This window comes from Tamandua tetradactyla, chromosome 16 (assembly GCF_023851605.1).
Source record: "Tamandua tetradactyla isolate mTamTet1 chromosome 16, mTamTet1.pri, whole genome shotgun sequence".
Classification (NCBI taxonomy): Eukaryota; Metazoa; Chordata; class Mammalia; order Pilosa; family Myrmecophagidae; genus Tamandua; species Tamandua tetradactyla.
In genome coordinates, this window is record NC_135342.1 from 27674975 (window position 1) to 27698453 (window position 23479).

General features: G+C 41.0%; 1 long non-coding RNA gene across 1 annotated transcript; it reads left to right on the forward strand.

The window, feature by feature from the left end:
• Window position 1: 1 nt before the first annotated feature.
• On the forward strand, window positions 2-23265 carry LOC143660103 (uncharacterized). The gene is made up of 3 exons (XR_013163849.1): window positions 2-89; window positions 21011-21141; window positions 22334-23265. It is a non-coding gene; the product is annotated as an uncharacterized LOC143660103 (long non-coding RNA).
• Window positions 23266-23479: the final 214 nt, after the last annotated feature.

A 23479-nucleotide genomic window follows, 5' to 3' on the forward strand; every position in this document is an offset into this window, starting at 1 on the left:
TGGTACTTACGCTGCAGGCGACCTCCGTAAACTGGGGCGGGCTGGGCTGCAAGGGGAGCGTTTTTGACACCTTGGGCGACCATGGACATGTGAGTGATCGTGGGCGATTGTGTGTGAGGCTCTGTGTGTGCGTGGCTGTGATTGAATGCCTCTGTGGGAGAAGGGGAGGGTGGGGGTATGTGACTCGCTGTACGCTTTCGTGCTTCAGCATCGTGGGGATGACGGTTTCTTCCAGTGCAGCGAGCTTCGGTGTTTCAAATCACGTCCCTATGATTTTCGACTGTTTTGTGACAGATTATGGGTGTGTCACGATGAGAATGTGATAATGACTATGGGTGTGAGAAAGACTGTGTTAGAAAGATTATATCTGACTTTCCAGGTGACTATTGCTGTAACTGTGTTCTTGCCCTTGGGGCTGCAATTTACCGGCGACAGGTGACGGAGCTTCATACATTTCTTTGTGGGCTTGCCTTTGGGGTTGAGTCGTGGGAGAAGAGTTCTTTTGTGTCTCTGTGTCTGACTATTTCCAGATCTACTACCCCATCCCTTCCCTGACGTGAGAGAGGTCGCTATCGTCCTGATTTTGATAACCATTTTCTACCTGCACCTAACGAACGTGACAGAAGGGTAATTAGATTCCATTTGTACAGGATGCTTATTTGCATCAAAGGCCTGTGTAATCTGGTAGTTCGTAGCCCTGGAGTTCCTCTTGCAGCTGCTTCTACCATTTACTTAGCAACTTTATTTAGGGTCTAGCTTCATAAAAACTGCCCACAGTTAGGAGGACAAGAATATGAAAGTTTCAAGCAAGGGAGCATTCTTTCCCAATCCCAGACCTTAGTGCAGAATATAACTTCAGGTCTGAGAAGAGTAACCCAAATCAGGATCTGAATGAGTAGGTGATTTCTGGAAGCAAGAAGTTTCAAAATGGAAATCCATGCTTGGAAGATGTACCCTCCTGTTACCTCCCCACAGAGAGCCTGCTAGTAGCTAAAGCCAGAGAATCTTGGGAAAAAAGATCCTGGCTACTGTGGCTAGGATGATTTGCTAGTTACTATATGCAATTGGGCATTGTTACCTTCAGAAGCAAGCAAGCAATTGTGTTTTTGAAGGCTCTACAAATTATCTCTGCTTATTTAATAGTTTAGTTCCTTTATTGGGGGAACTTATGAGTGAAGAGTTCTTTGGATGGTAATTGTGGTCTGGTACTTGACAAATACATAAAACAGTTGTTATCTTCAACATTTCATACTGAGGTGTTGGAAATTAGAGGCATTTCATTCTTGATTAGGAAAGTATACCTTCAGAGAAACTTAGGGTGATGTATGACTGTTTCTTCATATGTTGATAATTGATCTGTGAAGGCTTTTTGTCCTTTATTTTTCTTACTTCACACCATCAAAATCAACATTGGTTTGAGTACAGACATTTACATGGATGTGGTAGATTGATTCATGTCTCCCACAAAGACATGTTCAAGTCCTAACCCCTAGTCTTGTAGGAGTGAACTCATTTTTTAATAGGATCTTTGACGATCCTGTTTTAATGAGGCCAGATTAAGGGTAGGCCTTAATCCAGTATGACTGAAGTCCTTATAAGCAGAGGAAATTAGGAGACAAATTTCAGTCAGTAGAAGTAAGAGGAGGAGAGAAAAGACAGGTTGTCATGTGATGGAGGCAGAGATTGATTCCCAGCAAGCCATCACCAGAATGCTACAGACTTCAGAAAAAGCCTGATCCTACCAACACTTTATTTTGGACTTCTAGCCTATAAAACAATAAATTCCTGTTGTTTAATCCAACTAGTTCTGTGGTATTTTTGTTGTAGTAGCCAAGGCAAACTAAGGCAATAGAGTATGGAAGTGATCCTTGAATTTTGCCCACTAAGTGGTTCCACTGCTAAAACAAATAATCACAGGACTCGGTGCATGAGGGACTAATCAAGAAAACAGAACTGCACTAGAAATTTCAAGTAAAGGAGATTTGATTTCAGGGAATTGGTTACACACCTCTCTTAAATACCTCCCATTGGCAGACTATAACAGGAAGCCACCTGGCAAGGGATTCTGGTGGAGTCTTAGCCCTAGCATCAGAGAATGGAGAAAGGCATTTTTACAGCTAAAAACATGACAAAGAAATAACCAGCAAATGGTCCTTTTAAAATTTTAAGGTAAATAGCTTAATTCCTATAATTTTCCAAGTTTGATATTCTTCCTAGAATCTTTCTTAACAATGTTACTACTTCTTTGTAAGACAATACTATTAGATGACAAAAATGGTGTATATTTAGTAATAGTATCTTATTAACAGCAAAGCAATATAAATTCTGAAATAGCTTATCATGTCTTATTTAATTTTTAGTTATTTAGATGAACTCATGTCTTATCATTTTGTTGTAATTTTGATAGAAAATGTAGATTTTCCCAATAATAATATACATAATAATTACATATAATATATAATAAATATAAATTAAATTTATATTTAATATAAATATTTTGTGTTGAAGCAATAATTGTTCCTGTTTTAGTTTCCTAGGTTGCTCAAGGCAAATACTATGAAACAGGTTGAGTTCAACAGTGGGGATTTAATGGCTCCTGGTTTTGAGGCTTGGAAAATGTCCAAATCACGGCATCATGATTTCTTTCCAAAGACCAGCTGCCAGCAATCCTTGGCTCTGTCACATGACAAGACACATGGTGGAATCTGCTGGTCTCTCTCTCTTTTCTTCCTTATTTCGTTGATTTCAGCTTCATGCTTCTGTGGCCTTTTCTGTCTGAATTTCATTCTTTTATAAAGGACTCTAGTAACAGTATTCAGTATTAAATGCCACCCTGATTGAGGTAGGACACACCTTGACTGAACTAACCTTATCAAAAGGTCTTACTTACACCCACAGGAATGGATTAGATTTAAGGACCTGTTTTTCTGAGGTGCATACAGATTTAAACCAGTACAACCCCCATGACGTCACAGTTCTCAGTATCCCAAATAAATGTGTGAATCTTGCTGTGTGTGTGTTTGGTAAAGTATCATGTACCTTAGTTATTTTTTATTTGAAGGCATTGAGTTCCTACCTCAATTAGGAATTAAATAGAATCCTTCATTTCTTGGCTTAGTTATTTTAATTGACCACCCATATTCTTTACACAAAAGCGTCCTTCTATAGCTCTGCCTAGGGAAAAATGAAGCACAGTTTTACCAAGGCTTACTTGGCACTGACTACTGACACATCTGAAAAGAACCTTGCCTCACCCCAATTAATAAACTTCAAATCCAGAGAAATAAAATGCCATCACTAATTCCTGGGAAAGATAATTTACACTTAATAGGTAACTTCTAAGAACCAAGAACTGTGCAATTTCCTTTTAAGTGTTATCTCATTTTTCTCCCTACAATACTACAAATAAAAATTCTAATCCAATTTTATATAGGGAAATTGGGACTTGGAAATGCAACAATATATAAAAGTTCAGATAGGTGCTTTGAGTCAGGAGACAACCTTGTGTACTTGACGTTAGCATACATATCTGTGATGATACACCTTGAAACATTTACTAAACTTGATCTTCCTTTTTTTTAAAGTAGTGTTCTTTAAAACTTTCTGCGACAGCCCTCACTGAAACTATTTTGAAAAATATCATATCCCTTTTACATTTTTGAGTTGACATCTAAAATATTTTCTTTGTAAGTTAGATGACCAAGTAGAAACTGTTTAGTGGGGCTGGACAGAGCTTAGACATGCAAGCCAGAGTGTCCACGCATGTGCACATAAGGACCCTCATGGTGTAGGACAGTGATGCGGTGGGGGGGGGGGGGTGAAGAGACTGGCTGAGAGCTTCCATTTATACTGTTGATCCAGGGATTTAAGTATTAGTGGCAGGTTTTCCTATATCTGACCTATTTTGGAGACCACTAGATTGATTAAGATATGATGGTGGAGGCAACAAAAAATGGTTAAATTGGAATATAATTTGAATACAGAACTAAGGACTTGCTGAATGCTTGATTGCAAATATGAGAAAAAGGGAGAAGTTAGAAATAATGCCTAAGTTTCGGGGTTGAGCAACTGGACTAATTAGAGGACCGTTTACCAAGATAAGGAACAATGGGTATGGAGCAAGCTTCTTGGATGAACAGGGGCTTGTTAATTTTGAGATTCTTCTTGAATTTCAAAAAGGTGATATCAAGTAGGCATTTGGATATATATATGCAGAGCTCAGTGGAAAAATTAGTACTGGAGATTAAATTTGAGAACTTAAATTGAGATACTATTAGCTGGAAGTTATATGATGCATAACTGAAAATGGCTTAAAATATAAAGATATTTATTTCCCCACTTCACAAGAACTTCACTTGGGTTAGTAGCCAGGAAGCTGGGTCAACATCGCAACTGAAGTAAAGTCTGTTGAAATGCACTGTTAAGCTTTGAGTGACGCTCTTCCTGGGGACAATCTGAGGTTCAATGTCAAAAACGTGTCTGTAAAAGATGTTCGTTGTGGCAATGTGGCTGTTGACAGCAAATATGACCTACCAATGGAAGCAGCTGGCTTCACTGCTCAGGTGATTATCCTGAACCAACCAGGGCAAATCAGTGCTGGCTATGCCCCTGTACTGAATTGTCACACAGCTCACATTCGTTCCAAGCTTGCCAAGCCAAAGAAGAAGATTTATCACCATTCTGGCAAGAAATTGGAAGATAGCCCCAAATTCCTGAAATCTGGTTATGCTGCCATCATTGATATGGTTCCTAGCAACCCATGTGTGTTGAGAGTTTCCTGATTATCCTCCTCTGGGTTGTTTTGCTGTTTGTGATATGAGACAGACAGTTGCTATGGGTATCATCAAGGCAGTGAAAAAGAAGGCTGCTGGAGCTGGCAAGGTCACCAAGTCTGCCCAAAGAGCTCAGAAAGCTAAATTAATATTACCCATAACACCTGCCACCCCAATCTTAATCAGTGCTGAAGGAACAGTCTCAGAACTGTTTGTCTCAATTGGCCATTTAAGTTTAATAATAAAAGACTGGTTAATGATAACAATACATTGTAAAACCTTTAGAAGGAAAGGAACGTTTTGTGGACCATTTGTTTTCAGGTGGCAGTTTTAAGTTATTAGTCTTTAAAATCAGTACTTTTTAAATGGGAACAACGACCAAAAATCTGTCACAGAATTTTGAGACCCATTAGAACAAAGTTTAATGAGGAAAAAAAGTAAAGAAAAGCAGCATGTGCTGATGTAGAAGCTGCAAAAGTTATCCAGAAGATCCCGCTAACATAATTGATGAAGTTGGCCATATTGAACAACAGATCTTCAATTTTAATGAAGCAGCCATCTATTGGACTTTCATAGCTAGAAAGGGGAATTCAGTGCCTGGCTTCAAAGCTTCAGAGGACAGGCTGATCCTTGGTAGGGGCTAATGCAATTGGTGAATTTCAGTTGAAACATATGCTGATTTACCTTTCCAAATATCCTAGTGCCCTTGAGAATCATATTAAATCTACCCTGCTTGTGCTGTATAAATGGAACAACAAAGTGACAGCACATCTGCTTACAACATGGTTTACTGACTATTTTAAGTCCACTGTTGAGACCTACAGCTGAGAAAAAAAGATTTTCTAAGACTATAACTGCCATAGATAGTGATTTCTCTAATGGATCTGGGCAAACGAATTGAAAACATTATGGAAAGGAGTCACCATTCTAGAAACCATTAAGAACGTGATTCGTGGGAGGAGGTAAAAATATCAACAATTAACAGGAGTTTGGAAGCATTTTTATTAATTAATTATAATTCATAATTTAATTTAATTAATGTTTTTACTGACAAAACAAAGCAACATACAGACACGAACATTCTTAACATATGAACATTCCATACTTGGTATACAATCAATGGCTCACAATATCATCACATAGTTGTATATTCATCACCATGATCATTTCTTAGAACATTTGTGTCACTCCAGAAAAAGAAATAAGGAAAAAGAAAAAACTCATACATACCATACCTCTTACCCCTCCTTTTCATTGACCACTAGTATTCCCATCTACACAATGTATTTTAACGTTTGTTCCCCCTAATTTTTTTCCTATACCCTTTCATTGATCACTAGTATTTCAATCTACTCAATTTATTTTAACATGTGTTCCCCCTCTTTTTTATTTATTTTTATCCATATTTTTTACTCATCTGTCCATAAGTAGATAAAAGGAGCATCAGACACAAGGTTTTCACAATCACACGGTCACATTGCAAAAGCTATATCATTATACAATCATCTTCAAAAAACATGGCTAGTGGAACACAGCTCTAAAATTTCAGCCACTCTAATATACTTTAAACTAAAAAGGGGATATCTATATAATGCATAATAACTTCCAGGATAAACTTTCGACTCTGTTTGAAATCTCTCAGCATTGGCACTTTATTTTGTCTCATTTCTCTTTTCGCCTTTTCGGTCAAGAAGGTTTTCTCAATCCCTTGATGCAGAGTCTCAGCTCATTCTAGGATTTCTGTCCCAAGTAGCCAGGGAGGTTTACACCCCTGAGAGTCATGTCCCATGTAGAGAGGTGAGGGTAGTAAGTTTGCTTGCCATGTTGGCTAAGAGAGAGAGGCCACATCTGAACAACAAAAGAGGTTCTCTGGAGGTATGTCTTAGGCCTAATTTTAAGTAGGCTTAACCTATCCTTTGCAGGGATAAATTTCAGATGAACAAACCCCAAGTTTGAGGGATCAGCCTATTGATTTGCTTGTCCCCACTGCTTGTGAGAATATCAGGAATTCTCCAAATGGAGAAGTTGAATTTTCCCCCTTTCTTGTCCTCTTGAATGACTTTGAGAGATTCAAGACTTTGATGGAGGAAGTAACTGCAGATGTCATGGAAATAGCAAGAAAACTAGAATTAGAAGTGGAGCCTGAAGATATGACTGAATTGCTGCAATCTAATGATAAAACTTAAGTGGATGAGGAGTTGCTTTTTATGGATGAGCGAAGAAAGTGGTTTTTTTTTAGATGGAATCTACTCTTGGTGAAGATGCTGTAACATTGTTGAATTGACAACAAAAGTTTCAGAATATTACATCATATTAGTTGATAAAGCAGCAGAGTTTGAGAGGATTGCCTCCCTTTTTTTAAGTGGTAAAATTACAGTTTATTTTAATTTTTCTGTATTTTCTCTGCTATCTACAATGAGCATGCATTGTCTTTTTTTCATTCTGTTTAAATATTTTTTCTTTTTTATTGATATATATTATATGTTCACGTGCCATGTAATCATCCAAAGTGTACAAACAATGGTTCATAATATCATCATGTAGCTATGCATTTATCATCACAATCGACTTCTTCTTTTCTTTTGTGAGAAATGTCATATATACATATATGTATACATATATAACAATAAATTTCAAAGCACATTGCAAAAATTAGCTGTAGAACAGATTTCAGAGTTTGGTATGGGTTACAGTTCCACAATTTTAAGTTTTTACTTCTAGATACTCTATGATACTGGAGTATAAAAGAAATTTCAATATAATGAATGATTCAGCAATCATACTCATTTGTTAAATTCTACCTCCTCTGTGTAGCTCCACCATCACTTTTCATCTTTCTCTCACTCTTCAGGGATATTTGAGTTATGCCATTCTAATTTTTTCATGTTGAAAGGGACTTGTCAGTAATTTTAGATAAGGTAATGGAACGGTTGATTTGGGGGAGGCTGACCCCTCTGCAAAATCAAGACTTAACTTAGTTCAGGGACCCATCTGGAGGGTGTAGGTTTCTGGAAAGTTACACTAGTGCATGAAAACTTTGTAGAATTGTATATAACATGTTAGGTGTTCTTTAGTATTGGCAGGAATGGTTTTGGTTGGTGTTTGGCAAGCTATGATAGGTAGCAAGTAACTGAAGCTTGTGTTAAGAGTGACCTCCAGTGTAGCCTCTCAACTCTGTTTGAACTCTCGGCTCCTGATACCTACTTTCTTTTCTCCCTTTTGGTCAGGATGGCTTGTTGATCCCATGGTACCAGTACTAGGCCATCACCTATGCTGAGATTTTCACCTTCGATGTCATTTTGAGTATGGGGGAGGGCAAAGATTTCACTTGCAGAGTTGCACTTAGAGAGAGGCCACATCTGAGCAACAAAAGAAGTCCTCCAAAAGATCGAGATGGTATAATCTACGAATGCCTAGAGTGTATAATAATAGTGAAATGTACAATGTACAAATTTTAAAAATGTTTTTGCATGAGGAAGAACAAAGGATTGTCATTATTGCAGGGTGCTGAAAATAGATGATATCTAATACTTTAAAATGTCACATTATGTGTGAGACCAAAGCAAAAAATGTTTATGTGTTACAAAATTTAGATTTTGACTAGAGCATTTCCTAATATAACTAATGTAGATAATTTGATTGAATGTCATAAGTACTTGGAATCTCAGGTAGCACATGAGTTTTTGTTGGTTTGTCCAGAGTGATCCCCCGCTGAATCCCAGAATGATTTGATCAGTGACTGGAAAAGTATTTGCAAGCCCCCTTCAGGGAATGGTGAGAGTGGGGAGAAATTCAACCTCCCCGAGTTGAATTCTTGATATTCTCACAAGCAGTGTGGACAACCAAAGCTATAGGCTGAGCCCCCAGTCTTGTGGTTTGTTCACATGAAACTTAAACCCACAAAAGATAGGTCAAGTCTACTTAAAATTCAGGCCTAAGAGTCACCCCCAAGAGAGCCTCTTTTGTTGCTCAGATGTCGCCTCTCTCTCCAGCCAACATGACGAGCAGTCTCACCACCCTCCCCCTCTCTGCGTGGGACATGACTCCCAGGGGTGTGGACCTTCCTGGCAACGTGGGACAGAGATCCTGGAATGAGCTGAGACTCAGCATCAAAGGACTCAGAAAAACCCTAGAATGAGCTGAGAATTAACATCAAGAGACTGAGAGAACCTTCTCGACCAAAAGGGGGAAGAGTAAAATGAGGCAAAGTGTCAATGGCTGAGAGATTCCAAACAGAGTTGAGAGGTTATCCTGGAGGTTATTCTCATGCATTAAGTAGATATCACCTTGTTGTTCAAGATATAGTGGAGAGGCTGGAGGGAATTGCCTGAAAATGTAGTGCTGTGTTCCAGTAGCCATATTTCCTGATGATGATTGAACAATGATATAGCTTTCACAATGAGACTCTGTGAATGTGAAAACCTTATGTCTGATGCTCCTTTTATCTACTATGTCAACAGAAGAGTAGAACATATGGAATAAAAATAAATAACAGGGGGAACAGATGTTAAAATAAATTCAGTTTGAAATAGTGGTAGGTGAAGGCAAGGGGTAAGGGGTATGGTACATATAGTTTTTTTTTTCTCTCTATTATCGTTTTATTTCTTTTTCTGTTGTCTTTTTATTTCTTTTTCTAAATCGATGCAAATGTACTAAGAAATGATGAATATGCAACTATGTGATGATATTAAGAATTACTGATTGTATATGTAGAATGGAATGATTTCTAATTGTTTTGTTAGTTAATTTTTTTTAATTAATAAAAAAAAAGAGGTCCTCCAGAAATAACTCTTAGGCATACCTATAGGTAGGCTAAACTTCTCCACTACATACGTAAGCTTCATGAGAGCAAGTCTCAATATCAAGCGCTTGGCCTATTGATTTGGGTGTCACTAATGTTTAACACATTATCCTGGATTTCCCTGGTGGTAAAGTTTAATACTTACATATTTTTCCCCCATCCCTCAAGGGACTTTGGCAATACTTTTTTGTTATCTGCTTAATATACTCTGGGATGTATCTAGGCATTACATTAAGCTATAGAGGATTAAAGGCCCTCATTCTTATTCTTATTGCATTGTTTACATGATCTGTCCAGACAGGTTAAGTTAAGATTATGTGCTACAGAACATTTAGGTTCTGGACAAAACAAATCTTTCTTCCTTTGGTCTCAAAAACTAAATGAAGTTCTAAAATGCAGACATTGTCTTCCTTACCCCTCACTGTATTCTGTATTAGCTTAACCTTGACCTGACTGGCTTCATTCTCATCTCTAAAAACCAGATTATACATATATAAAACAGCCTTTCAAAATCCAGAAATAACAATAACTACTCCAAACTAAATGTGACTGCTATAAGAACTTAGAATCTAGACCCCTGTTTTCTTATAACTATTTTTTAAATGAGACTATACAATATTTGCTCTTTGGTTTCTGGCTTATTTTGCCTCACCAGATGTCCCACAGGTTCATTCACAATGTCGCATGCCTCACAACTTCAGTCCTTTTTTGTAGCAGCATAATATTCAATCATATGTATACACCATTGTTTGCCAATCTACTTCTCACTCAGTGAATCCTTCAGCCTCTTCCATTCATTCAGCATCCTGTGTAATATCCAAAGTCAACAGTCCATCAACACTCTCAATTTTAAATTCTAATTTCATTGTTCCCAAGAAAAAGATAACCAATAAACACACCCTTACCAACTAGGAAATCCAAACCTCCCCTTAATGCTTGTCCCTCCCCCCATTATTTACCCCTGGTATTGCTGCAGCACTGTTAATGTTTTCCTGTTAAACATATCCCAAGCCATACAATACCAGTTTTTCCCCTATACCCTGAAATTATGCACTCTTTGTACAAGATTCATACCTTTGCAATAGTTCATGCAAGAACTTATTTAGATTTGTAGTTTTAATTGGCGGGACACATAAGTCTATACAACCCTTTCAATCATGTTCACCTTCAATATGGTAATATTATTTATAGACCCACTAGTGAATTGCCTTCTCTTCCATCTATCCCCTTACATTTAAGTTCAGCATCATTAGCTAACCATTCAGCCATCTGAGTATCTCAAGGTCCCCTATATTCTGTATTGTAAGCCTCTGATTTTACCTTTACCATGCTCATAAAAGTGGAGCCATACAGTATCTATCCTATTGTGTCTGGCTTATTCTACTCAGCATTATGTCCTCAAGGCTCCTCCATGTTGTCAGGTGCTTCAGAACATCATTTCATCCTAGTGCTGCATAATATTCCATCATATGTATATACCACATTTTGTTAATCCACTCATCCATTGATGAGCACTTGGATTGTTTCTGTCTTTTGGTGATTGTGAATAATGCGGCTATGTACATTGATTTGCAGATATTTGTTGTGTCACAGCTTTCAGCTCTTCTGTGTATATTGAGTAGTGGTATTGCTGAGTCATAGGGCAACATGATATTTAGTTTTCTGAGGATTGGCCAGACTGTCTTCCATAGCCCCTAAATAATTATATGTTCCCACCAGCAGTGCATGTGTCGCAATTTTTCCACATCCTCTCCAATATTTGTAGTTTGCTGTAAGATTAATAGCAGCCATTCTTATAGGTCTGAGGTGGTACTCATTGTACTATTGATCTAGCTAATGAAAATGAGCAGATCATCATGTGCTTTTTAGCCATCTGTATTTGCTCTTCAGAAAAATTCCTATTCATGTCTTTTGTGGCATAATTTTATTCTTGGCCTGGTGGCTTAGTCTCTTTCCCTCCCTCCCTCGCCATTTTGGCACGTCCGGTTCTTCTAAACCTCTGAATTACAAGCCTCACCTGCGACTAGTAATGATGCAGCCTTGTCTCTCTAACCCTATTGGCCTTCTCCTTAGTCCTCCACCTACCCAACATCCTCTGCTACGGGTACACTCAGGAACAGCATCTCTATGGTCACAGTCACTCATCCGTCCTCCCTGTGTGATTGGCTACCCTCCCCTGGAGGCCACGCCCTAACTTCGCCTCTCCTCAAACTGTATATAATCCAGGGCTCGTCAAGCCTCGTAGTCTTTAGCTTCTGGTGGCCCTGGCATAAGCGTCTACCAACAATAAAGCTACCTTGCTTCATGCCTTAATTGACTCGGCCTCCAGTCCTTTAGACCCGCAGCGAGGTCTCCTGCGCGCGCCCCTTGGACCCAGACCCCCGGCTCGAGCCCCTTTTCTGCGTGCGGCAGTGTCGTCTAGCAAGCAGTGAGAAGCTGAGGAGTAGAGGGTCCCCGATAGTTTAGCGGTTGGGCCAAACCGCAAGTGGCGCCCGAACAGGGACCCCTCTCTCCTCACCCGGCGAACTCCCACGGCACCCTAGGACCTCGTCCAAGGTAAGCGGCACTAGCCACCCAAATAAACTCCCAAGGAAGTCCTAGGCCCTGATCGGAGTGGCTAGTTGTCTCCCTAAATTTTGGTGAACATGGGTAGCAGAATTTCTCGGCAGCAGGCACCACAGGTCCATGCCCTAGCAGCACTTTTAGACGCTCATAATTGTAAAGTCTCTTTTAAGCAGCTGCAGGTTTATTGGGATCTCCTGCTTCCTTTTAACCCGTGGCTAGTGACTTGCCACCTGTGGAGTATAGACACTTACGATCAGCTAATTGCGAGAGTAATGGACAAAATGGAGCACGAGGGTAAGCGTTTCCCTCCGGGGTTGCTCCCCACTCTCCTTGCCATTCGCTCCTGCCTTCAGGGCTCCTCGCCGCCGACAGACGGCCGCCCGGCCCGAGCGAGGGCCGCGGAGGCTGACGGCTCTGATTCTGAGTCAGACTCAGTCGCCGAGTCGCTGCTCGATCAGCTTAATAATCGGCTAGAGGTAGATCCCCTGAGGGATACAAATGGCGGCCTTCCGGCTTCTTCCTCGAGTAAAGAACAAAGCCACAGGAAGAACCTCTACCCCACCCTCCCGAAAGGGAGTGGCCAGGAGCCATCTCGTAACTCACTCACTCCCAACCCACTTCCGCCTCCTCCGGAGTTAAAAAAGCTGAACGACACTCCCTCGACCCCTCCTCTCACAGGGGAGGAGCCTGGTCCGCCATCTTATGCCCCTCCTCCGCCTTTTTGTGAGACCCGTCCATCATTTTGTGACTCCGGGGCCACAGCCGCCGGCCCAGTCTGGCCTGGTAGCCCACCTGTTCAGTCCGCTGCAGCGGCATGGCCTACTGAGCCCCAGCGGCCCCTCCCGCCGCCCATGGTTGGATGCTTCCCTATGAATCTCCAGCCGACGCAGCAGCGCCCACTTGCTTGGTATCCTCACAGTGCAGAGGCAATCAAGCAACTGCGCAAAGCGGTCAAGGAAGACGGGTTTGCGAGTCCATACGCGACCCACCTGCTAGAGGAAATGTCCACGCAGCTTAATACACCTCATGATTGGACAACTCTAGCCAGAGCTATTCTCACCCCAGGCCAGTATGTTGATTGGAAGGCGCACTTCAACTCAGAGGCCGAGCGGGCTGCTCGACAGATAAATTACCCAGGAGGGCCCCCGGGCCTCGGCGTCCCTCTCGAGTCTTTCCTCGGGAGCGGTCGGTACTTCGACCCAGCGGTCTATACCGCTGCCCCGTATGGGTTTTGGGTTCAGTTACGCGAAGTAGCCATGCGGGCCTTCCGTAGTTGTTCAGCCTCCAGACCAGAACAAATTACCAAGTTAATTCAGAAAACAGATGAGGATTTCGCCTCCTTTGTCTCTAGGGTACAAGCGGCTTGCAAAAACAAAATACATGATTATCGGGCAAAATGCGCTGGCTAAGGAACTTATATTTGAGGGAGCCCGTCCCATCTTCAGACAAGCGCTGGCAGGCATTAGAGAGAAGTCCATCTCTGATTGGGTACTTGCTTGTTCCAACATTAACCCTTCCGCAAGAGATCTTGCTGACTCCCTAGCACTCGCACTTAGAGCTACTAATGAATGTTACCGGTGCGATGAGTCTGGACATTTTGCTCGGGAGTGTCCTAAGCAACCTGACCCGAGAGACACGGGGGCCAAGCCACCGGAAGGAAAACGCTGGCAAGAGAGAAAGCCCAAAACCCCTTGCCCAAAGTGTAACAATGGCTATCACTGGGCACGCAATTGCCGCGCACCTAACCCGCCTTTAAACTTCCAAAGGGGCAGGTCTCAGCCCTGTCCCCAAGAGACCCGGGGTGTCAGCAGGAACACCCCCAAACCATAATGTGGACCATTCCTATAACCCCGAACAAACCCACCCGTAAACTAAAAATCGGAGCCGATTGGCTTCTAGGTACGGTGGACTCGGGAGCAGAAATTTCATGCCTTCCTGCAAAATGGAAGAATCTGTGCCCAACTACCGCAGGGCCCGCAGTAATCGGTGCCACGGGCTCTGCCCCGTCGGCGAGAGCCGCCATTCCCCTTACATGGGAGGATGAAGAAGGCCACCGAGGTGTCTTCAGGCCATTGTTTCTAAACACCATTGACCAGATCTTATGGGGGCGAGACATTCTAGCAGCCTCAGGGGCATATATTACCACGCAGCCCCCTCAAGAATGTTTCTCAACCACCATCGGCCAGGCCCTCTGGGGGCGAGCCATCCCCGCAGATGTAGGGACCGATACTACCTCGCAGCCCCCCCAATAGTTTGCGCCACTGCTCGCGTTACACCTCCAGCACCCACTCCTCTTCAATGGGACACAGAGGAGCCTATCTGGGTGGAGCAGTGGCCGCTTCCATCCCACAAGTTAACAATATTAGAGCGACTAGTGCAAGAGCAATTAGTCGCAGGACACATAGAGCCATCACGTAGTCCTTACAAGTCTCCAGTTTTTATCATCAGTAAAAAGGGAGGTACCAAATTTAGACTTCTTAATGACCTCAGGGAAATTAACAAGCATATCCGACCTATGGGGTCCCCTCAGCCTGGCATGCCTCACCCTGCAGCTCTTGCTAAACATCTGCAGATTAACCTGTTAGTTTTTCTCCTTTAATTAAAAGAATAATTAAAATAGCTGTGTGGGACAAAGTGATGCAGGCAGTCAAGGTAGCTGGACCCCAGCTGCTGGGCTGTATTCTGTTGGGACTTCATCTTAAAAGGATTTTAGCAGGTGCCGAACCTCCCAACCCTCACCAACCTGTAAAACAAACTTGGCAAATCCTGAATTCCAATGGTGATATCGTGGCTACCAAAACTGATAGTAAGCATCCCATGGGACAGTGGTGGCCCTCCCTCGAAGTTGATTTATGTCACTTAATTGCAGGGGCGTATGACTTTGACATTCCCTCTGTTGATCCAAACAAACCTGGGAAAAGTGTCTGCACGAGCAATACATGCGAGTGTACCCGATTCCCTGTTGGATCGGGTAGGGGCACTTGCATTGGCACGCCACCGGCAGGCTTCCAGGGACTTTGTAGTAAACACTTACCTAATTCCTTCGCCAGGACTTAAATGGGCATGTAGCACGGGTCTAACACCCTGAATCAGTACTAGTATTTTCAACAACTCACAGTTTTGCATCCTAGTACAGGTTTTGCCGAGAGTTATCTACCAGTCAGCCGAAAAGGAGAGCGCGTTTGAGCCCCCCCATGATTGCATAAAATAAGTTCTCCTTTTAAGTCTTGTTTCTAGGAATCCAGTAACAACTTGCCCAGCGCGACACGTAGCCCATCGCCGCCGGCAGCTGGTACTGTTGCCGCCGTGACCTTCACTCAAGCCTCTGTCACTGCGGAGACTCTCCTCAACGTGACCCAAACGACCTCTCAAGCTTTGGAGACGCAAGAAAATATCAACCATCTGATGCATAGCGCTGTGTTCAATTTACAACAGCAAAGAGACTTAATTGTTCTAAGCTGCTTGTAAACTTGCCTCCTCTGTTTGCAATGAATGGTACCCCTTCCCTAACATCTGTGTTACTCCTATCCCGGCTAACCATTCTATGCCCCGTCTCACCTTGCGAGACTAACATTTCTCGTTTCTAGGCTGCTCATTCTCTGTCGCCGGTCTCGAGCTGAGGCCCAGTTTTGGCTGCTGTTATGCTCAGCCTTCTCGCCCGGACTGTTCTATGGAGGAACGCAGACAAGCCCAGGTTTGACTCGCAGGCTTAGCCTCACCTGAGGACTGATCACCCTCGGGCCGGGGACAGTGGAGGACTAGTCTCTCCTGCTTCCCCTAGGCTATAACAGTCATCGCCTGCCCACATTCCTCACACTCCCCCACGGGGGCTGCATGTTACCAGAGTACGTGCATCTGGGTCCACCAGATGGGCACCGCTGGGTGCGCACAAGGATCGCAGAAGAGGGTCACTCTAATAGACCTCCTCTGGCTCTTCTGGGGCACATGAGATTTGCATAAGGGTCGGCTCAGCACATACCCTTCCCCTGAAACCCTGAGCCTTGCACACAAGGGGAATCTTATCACTGCCCCTCCCAGCAAAGGTTCATGCCCGCCACTTGTCACACAAGTGTGTTCTTTAAAAAAGAAAAAGAGAGGAATTGTGGCATAATTTTATTCTTGGCCTGGTGGCTTAGTCTCTTTCCCTCCCTCCCTCACCATTTTGGCACGTCCGGTTCTTCTAAACCTCTGAATTACAAGCCTCACCTGCGACTAGTAATGATGCAGCCTTGTCTCTCTAACCCTATTGGCCTTCTCCTTAGTCCTCCACCTACCCAACATCCTCTGCTACGGGTACACTCAGGAACAGCATCTCTATGGTCACAGTCACTCATCCGTCCTCCCTGTGTGATTGGCTACCCTCCCCTGGAGGCCACGCCCTAACTTCGCCTCTCCTCAAACTGTATATAATCCAGGGCTCGTCAAGCCTCGTGGTCTTTAGCTTCTGGCGGCCCTGGCATAAGCGTCTACCAACAATAAAGCTACCTCGCTTCATGCCTTAATTGACTCGGCCTCCAGTCCTTTAGACCCGCAGCGAGGTCTCCTGCGCGCGCCCCTTGGACCCAGACCCCCGGCTCGAGCCCCTTTTCTGCGTGCGGCAGTGTCGTCTAGCAAGCAGTGAGAAGCTGAGGAGTAGAGGGTCCCCGATAGTTTAGCGGTTGGGCCAAACCGCAGTCTTTAGTCCATTTTATAATTGGATTGTTTACTCTTTTTCTGTTGTGTGATTTCTGTATGTATACAGATATCAAAACTTTATCTGATATGTAATTTCCAAATATTTTCTCCTATTGAGCTGGCTTCTCCTTCACCTCTCTGACAAAGTCTTTTGAAGCACAAAGCATTTGATTTTGAGGAGTTCCCATTTATCTATTTTTTATTTTGTTGCTTGTGCTTTGGGTGTAAAATATAGGAAGCTACCTCCTATTAGAGGGCTTGAAGATGTTTCCCTACATTTTCTTCCAGGAGCTTTATGGTACTGGTTCTTGTATTTAGATGTTTGATCCACTCTGAGTTAACTTTTGCATAGGGTGTAACACAAGGATCCTCTTTCATTCTTTTGGCTTTTGATATACAGTTCTCCCATGACCACTTATTGGAAAGACTATTTTGACCCAGTTCAGTGGATTTGAGGGCCCTGTCAAAGATCAGTTCACCATAGATTTGGTGGTCTGTTTCTGCACTCTTGATTCAATTGCATTGGTCAATACTTCTGTCTTTGTGCCAGTCCAATTCTACTTTGACCACTGTGGCTTTATAGTAAGTTTTAAAATCAGAAAATGTTAATCCTCCCACTTTGTTCTCTTTTTAGCATGTTTTTAGCTAAAATGAATTTTGTAACTAGCCTTACAAAGTCTTCAAAGTATGTTGTTGGAATTTTTATTGGTACTGTGTTGAATCTGTAGATCAATTTAGGTAGAATTGTCATCTTAATTACATTTATCTTTCTTATCCATGAGCAGGGAATGTCTTTCCACCTATTTGAATTTTCTTTGATTTCTCTTAGCAATGTTATGTACCTTTCTTTGTACTAGTCCTTTACATCCTTAGTTAAGTTCATTCCTAGATGATTCTTTTAGTTGCTATTTTGAATGGATTTTTTTCCTTTTTTGACTCATTTACTTCATTGCTTGTATATAGAAATATTACTGATTTTTGCACATTAATTTTATATCTCACCACCTTGCTGAATTTGTCTATTAGCTCATGTAACTGTTATACATTTCTCAGGATTTTCCAAGTATAGTATCATATCATCTGCAATTAATGAAAGTTTTACTTCTGCTTTTCCAATTTGGGTGCCTTTTATTTCTTTGTCCTGCCTGATTGCTCTAGCTAGAATTTCTAGTACAATGTTGAATAACAGTGGTGATAAAGGACATCCTTGTTTCATTTCCAATCTTAGCAGAAAGCCTTCATACCCTCTCCATTGAGTACAGTTGGCTTTTCTTAAATGCCCTTTATCATATTGAGGAAGTTACCTTTGGTTGCTATCTTTTGAAGTGTTTTTATCAGGAAAGAATATTGAGTTTTTTCAATTGTTTTTTCAGCATCAATCAAGATATGGTGATATTTCCCTTTCCATTTATTAATGTGCTTTATTACATTAATTGATTTTTTTGCATTGAACCATGCTTGCATTCCTGCCATACTTACTTGGTCATGGTATATAATTTCTTTTAATGTATTCTTGGATTCCATTTGCTAGTTTTCGGTTGAGAAACTTTGCATCTATGTTCATTGGGGAGATTGGCCTTTAGTTTTCCTTTCTTGTGGCATCTTTACCCAGTTTTGGTATGAAAGTGATGTTCACTTCATAAAATGAGTTAGGTAGTGTTCCTTTCTCCTTTTTGGAAAAGTTTGAGCAGAATTGGTGTTAGTTCTTTTTGGGATGTTTGATAAAATTTCCCTTTGATGCCATTGGTCCCTGAGATTTTCTTTTTGGGAAGATTTTTGATGACTGAATCTCTTTACTTTTAATTGGCTTGTTTCGATCCCCTATTTCTTCTTGAGTCAATGTAGCTTGTTCATGTGTTTCCAGGAATTTTTTCATTTCATATAAGTTGTCTAGTTTGTTGGCATATGGTTGTTCATAGTATCCTTTTATGATTTTTTTTTAATTATTCGGGGTCTTACCCTCCCCACCTCATTTCTGATTTTGTTTATTTGCATCCTCTCTCTTTTTCCCTTTGTCAACCTTGCAAGTGGTCCATAAATTTTGATTTTCTTAAATAACTAACTTTTGGTTTTATTGATTTTTTCCACTGTTTTTTTATTCTCCCATTCATTTAATTCTGCTTTAATCTTTATTTCTCATATTCTATGTGCTTTGGGATTAGTTTTCTGTTCTTCCTCTACTTCCTTCATGTGAGCAGTTAAGTCCTCAATTTTTGCTCTTTCTTGTTTTTTAATATAGGCATTTAGGGCAATAAATTTCCCTAACAGCACAGTCTTTGCCACATCTCATAAGTTGTAATAGATTGTATTCTCATTTTCATTCATCTCCAGATAGCTACTGATTTCTTTAGCAATCTCTTCATTGATCCACTGGTTGTTTAAAAGTGTGTTATTTAACTCCATATATTTGTGAAAGTTCTTGTTTTTGGTGGTTATTGATTTCCAGTTTTACTTCATTGTGGTCAGAAAGTGCTTGGAAAAATTACAATGTCTTTAAATTTATAGAGACTGTTTTCTGTCCCAGCGTATAGTCTATTCTGGGGAATGTCCCTTGAGCTCTAGAGAATATATATATCCTGGTGTTTTGGGGTGTAATGACCTATTTATGTTTGTTAGGTCTAATTCATTTATCAAATTAACTTCTCTATTTTCCTGTTGATCCTCTGTCTGGTTGTTGTGTTTATGGTAGAGAGTGGTGTATTGAAGACTCCTACTATTATTGTTGAAACATCTATGTTTCAATGTTTGTCTCATGTACTTTGGAGCTCCTTGATTAGGAGTATAAGCATTTATGATTATTATTTCTTCTTTGTGTATTATCCCTTTTATTGATATATAGTGTCCTTCTTTGTTTCTTTTGATGTCTTTACGTTTAAAGCTTATTTTTTCTGATATTAATATCGCTACTCCTGCTTTCTTTTGGTTACAGCTTGCATGGAACATCTTTTTTCATCCTTTCACTTTCAATCTATATGAATCCTTGTGTCTAAGATGAGTCTCTTATAAGCATCATATAGCTGGATTATATTTCTTAATCCATTCTGCCAATCTGTATCTTTTAATTGGTAAAAGATGCATAAGCATTCAAATTATTACTGTAAGGTGTTTCTAGAATCCACCATCTTATCCATTGGGTATTATTTGTCAGGTCTGTATATCCTTTTCCCTCTTTCTCTTTTAACCCTTCCTGGTACTCTTCAATTCTGTGCCCTCCTGCAGACCTCCCTCTCCTGTCTTTTTTTTTTCAGCTGGTAGAACTCCCTTTAATATTTCTTACAGGGTCAGTCCCTGTTGACAAATTCCCTCAGCATTTATTTGTCTGTGAAATTTTTAGTCTCTCCCTCAGTTTTGAAGGGCAGTTTGGCTGAGTACAGAATTCTTGGCTGGAAATCTTTATCTTTCAGGATCTTAAATATAACATAACACTGCCCTCTCACCTCCATAAATGCCAGTTGAGTAGTCTGAACTCAGTCTTTTGTGGTTTCCCTTGTATGTAGTGGATTGTTTTTCTCTTGCCGCTTTCAGGGTTTTCTGCTTCTCTTCAATATTTAACAGGCTGATTAGTATGTGCCTGGAGAATGCCTATTTGGATTTATTCTAGTTGGAGTTCATTAGGCCTCTTTGATTTTTTAAAAAATTTTTTATTACTAAAGCCAATCTACATACAATGTGAACATTCTTAACGTATGAACATTCCATACTTGGTGTGCAATCAGTGGCTCACTGTATACTCATTACCATGACAATTTCTCAGAACATTTATATCACTCCATAAAAAGAAAGAAAAAAACTCATACATACCATACCCTTTTCCCCTCCCTTTGAATAAACACTAGTATATCCCTCTACTCAATTTATTTTAACATTTGTTCCCCCTATTAGTTATTTATTTTTATCCATATTTTTTTACTCGTGTGTTCATACTGTAGATAAAGGAGCATCAGAACAAGGTTTTCACAATCACACAGTCACTTTGTGAAAGTTGTATCATTATATGATCATCTTAAAGAAACATGGCTACTGGAACACAGCTCTACAGTTTCAGGCACTTCCCTCTAGCCTCTCTAATACACCTTAAACTAAAAAGGGGTTATCTATATAATGCATAAGAATAACCTCCAGGATAACCTCTCAACTCCATTTGAAATCTCTCAACCAATGACACTTGATTTTCTCATTTCTCTCTTCCGCCTTTCAGTCAAGAAGGTTTTCTCAATCCCTTGATGCTGAGTCCCAGCTCATTCTAGGATTTCTGACCCACGTTGTCAGGGAAGCAGTGGGATAGGGTTGCATCTGCATGGGCTGGGGGCATGTGGCCCGGATACGCAGGTCAGTATTTGCCCAGAGCTGGGGGTGCATGGAGGGGGTGCACGTGTGTATGTGTATGCTGGTCTGGAGGGACCGGATGCTGATGTACGTGTGCACACAGCTCAGGGGGGTGGGATGGGCCTTGCACCACTGTATGGGCCAGGGGCCGTGTGGCTTGGGCATGAAGGTGAGTGCCTGCAGCCATAATGCCTTGGTGACTGCCTGCAAGGGGTGGGGAGGGGGGGTTAGGAGCTGGGCTCAGGTGTGTGGGTATTAAGAGGGGCAGGGTAAGACTGTGTGCTTGGGCAGGAGAGGTTGCTCAGGCTGGGACAGGTGTGCGCATGTGTGGGGTGGGGGTGTGAGGCCATGATGCGGGGTGTGTGGAGGCTGGGGTGGGGGTGCTTGGAGCATGATGGTGGGGATGGGTGACGGTGCAGGTGTGTGGAGTTTGAGGGGAATCACAGGCTGCGGGACGGGTGGCGCGCTTGGGTGCAAAAAACAAAGTGATTGACTCACTTTTTTTTTAAAGTTTTTTTTATTGTATAGTATAACATATATACAAAGCAAAGAAATAAAAAAGCAATAGTTTTCAAAGCACTCTTCAACAAGTGATTACAGGACAGATCCCAGAGTTTGTCATGGGCTACCATACAATCCTCTCATATTTTTCCTTCTACCTGCTCCAGAATATAGGAGGCTAGAGGGCTTAAATACTTTTTATCATCACAATTGACTTTTTTCTTCTTTTTTTTGTGAACAATAACATATATACAGAAAAGCTAAAAATTTCAAAGCACAGCACCACAATTAGTTGTAGAACATATTTCAGACTTTGACAGGGGTTACAATTTCACAATCTTAGGTTTTTACTTCTAGCTGCTCTAAAATACCGGAGACTAAAAGAGATATCAATTTAATGATTCAGCATTCATATTCATTTAAGTCCTTTCTTCTATGTATAAATTTCACCATCACCTTTGATCTTTCCTTACATCTCTTTGGTGTTGTTTGGGGTACGGCAGTTCTAAATTTTTGATATTGGAAGGGTCTGAGAATTGACTCACTGTTGAAAGAAGTTCTGCTATGGTTAAAATACTGTCAAACAGTATCACATGCTATAGAGATATCTTTCATGAAATGAAGAGTCAATCAATGCAACAAAGTTCATTGTTGCCTTGTTTTAAGAAACTGACAAAGTCACCCCATCCTTCAGCAACCATCACCCTAAACAGGCAGCAGCTATCAACATCAAGGCAAGACCCCCTTGCAGCAGAAAGATGACAATTCCCTGAAAACTCAAATAAAGAAGGTTAGCATCTTTTTCACAAATGAAGTATTTGTAAATAAGGTGTGTACATTGCTTTTTAGACAAATGCCATCATACATTTTATAGACTATGGTTATAATGTAAAAGTGTTATATACCAAACATATAAAACATAAGTATTATATGCTATAAGTTTGTGATTGAATTTATTGTGATATTTGCATTGCAGTAGCCTGGAAGCAAACCCACAGTATCTTTGAGTTATGCCTGTATTGCAAACAATAAGAACAAACTTTTCCTAAAACATTTAAAATTTGAGAGATTAGGAGTGCAAGTTATCTGGCAGAACCAGTTTTTCTGTTCACTCTTGATTGAATATATCTCTGCACTTAACTGAACAGAGATCTAATAGTGAAGCATGTGGGTTAGGCCTACACAACTGGAACCAACAAGGTGAGTACTGTAAGTCCTTAATAAAACATCCACATAGGGTTTGGCGTTTAAATAGGAGAGCTTTTCTTTTCCAGGTGTGGATAATAAAGTTCCTAGACCTCTCTAGGACTCATAAAGTAAACCAAATCAGTAGAGACAACATATCTGTGGGCATGACTAGACAGGGAGAACAGGAGGTTAAAGTTTGCCATGACCTTAGAAGCGTTAGGGTAGAAGCTTATTTTTCTTATGGGTCTGATAATGTCTGAGAACTAAGTTCAGTGACAATAGCATCAGGAGAACCACTAGATACAGGAAAAAGAGATATAGCTGTGGTCTTTGAAGACTGCTTAGTATCAAATGGACCCTTTATAACTTATCGGAGGTCAATGTGAATGAATTATATTGACACATCTAAAATCAACCCTATGGTATTTCAGTTTTATAAACTCTAGGTAAATTCATATGGTAGCTGGGGGTGGGGGGTGGGGGGTGGGAAGTAGTGAGAAGACCCAGAATTGACTGAAAAAACACTCAATTTCTTGGGATTAGCAAGGAGTGACAGATTCATTTTCTGTTACCTGTCCAAGTGAGACCTCAAATAATTGACTGTGTTATTTAAATAAATTTTCATTTACTGAAACTGTGACACTGTAGTTCC